Below are 2,211 nucleotides of genomic sequence, written 5' to 3' on the forward strand. Positions count from 1 at the left end.
GAAAAGAAAAAGGAAAAGATAAGATTCTAGACACAGCCCTTACACCTTTCACAAAAATCAACTCAAAATGGATCACAGCCCTAAACATAAAATACAGAACTATATAACTCTTGGCATAGGAAAAATATAGGTGGCCTTGGGTTTGTCTGTGATTTCTTAGATAAAACACCATTGAAAAACTTCTGTTCTGAAGAAAAGACACTGTTAAGAGAACAAAAGGGCAAGCCACAGACTGGAAGAAAATCTTTGCAGAACATAGATAAATAACTGATATCCAAAATATATATGGAACTCATACAACTAAAAAATGAGATAAAAGACCTATTAAAAATGGACAAAAGATCTGAACAGACACCTCCGTAATGAAGTTGTGTGGATGGCAAATAAGCATGGGAAACAATGCTCACCATCGGATGTCACCAGGAAAATGTCAGCTGAAACAAGGCGTCACCACTACCTAACTGTTACAACGGCGAACGTAAAAACCACCCACAACATCAAGCGCTGGTGAGAACGTGGAGTGCCAAGAATTCTAATCATTGCTGTTGGGAATGCAAAATGGGACAACCACTTTGGAAGACAGTTTGACAATTTCACACAAAACTAACTATAGCACGGGCAAAAAGCTATACAGTTGTTTGTATGGAAAATGATACAATTAATAACATAATAAAGAATTCAAGAATAAGAAACTATTGCACAAAAGAAATGGTAAAACATAATGAAAGTACAACTGAAGTTATGGTTGTTATTATGGTCAAGAAGGAATAAAAACAAAAAAGTGAAATATTGAAAGAAATTACATAATAATTATGTAATATTTATAAATATTGGTTATGTTAGAGGCCATGCAATTTTTATAAATTCCAAATCATAAGAGTTACAGAGACACAAAATGCAACAAAACTTAAAATTTTAATGCAAGTATAAACACACAAAAATAAAACTTCTTGGCAATTTCAAACTTTCTGAGTAACCCGGGGCAAGGACAGAATCCAAGCAGCAATTTTGGAGCACTTAGCAAATAATGTCAATTTAAAAATGACACATCACAATGAATAAGAGGTGGACTAAGCTGCACTCACAGACAACTTCATCACCTTAAGTATAATGAGGATAACTGGACTAAGATTTTAACTCAGCTTATATTTTCAGATGCTTTCAGGCATGGCTGTGGACTTGGCTGTGACCAGTGAAGGCGAGGAGCCTTTCACCTCTTATTTGCTGCTGACCTTTCTCATGGATGCTAGGACAGGACGTGTGTGACGCTTCTTATTATTGCTCCTGCAGTATCTGGAAGGGATCACGGCACCTCTGGAACCTGGGAGAACCATACAGGGGTGGGCAAACTTTTTGACTCGAGGGCCACAATGGATTCTTAAACTGGACCGGAGGGCCGGAACAAAAGCATGGATGGCGTGTTTGTGTGAACTAATATAAATTCAAAGTAAACATCATTACATAAAAGAGTACGGTCTTTTATTTCAATAGTTTTATTCATTTCAAACGGGCCAGATCCAGCCCGCAGACCGTAGTTTGCCCACGCTGATAGATCAGTGGTCGGCAAACCAAGGCTCGTGAGTCACATGCAGCTCTTTGGCCCCTTGAGTGTGGCTCTTCCACAAAATACCACGTGCAGGAGCCCATGTACACTGCGATTGAAACTACGTGGCCCATGCGCAGAAGTCGGTTTTTGGCCTGGGCAAGTCTATTTTGAAGAAGTGGCGTTAGAAGAAGTGGGGGGTGGTGGTTGGTCGGGCGACGGGAGACGCAGCACAGATGGGCCGTGGGATATGGATACGCAGTGCGGGGGAGGCGCGTGCGATTCATGCATGAGTTGAGGATGGGAGAGTGGGAAGGGGTCGACCTCAGTGAACGTACCTCAATTGGATTGAGGACGTTTTTAGCAAAGGCCAGCTTAGGAGTACCCTAATTAAGTTAATAACAATGTACCTACCTACCGTATTTGCCGGTGTATAAGACAATTTTTTGGCCCTGAAAAATATGCCTCCAAGTGGGGGGTCGTCTTATACGCCAGGTACACTTCAGATAGACTGCCCATAGTGCTTGCCCCGTGCCATAGTGGCCTCCTGATGCCCGCCCACTTCATTCCACATACCGTTCAGGCATCAGCAGCGCTGCTGGGTGTATGCTCGGCTGTTATGCGATTTTGCTGTTATGCGATTTTACCACACTCGCAAAATCGCAACC

Source organism: Myotis davidii, unplaced genomic scaffold, assembly GCF_000327345.1.
Source record: "Myotis davidii unplaced genomic scaffold, ASM32734v1 scaffold398, whole genome shotgun sequence".
NCBI classification, from domain to species: Eukaryota; Metazoa; Chordata; class Mammalia; order Chiroptera; family Vespertilionidae; genus Myotis; species Myotis davidii.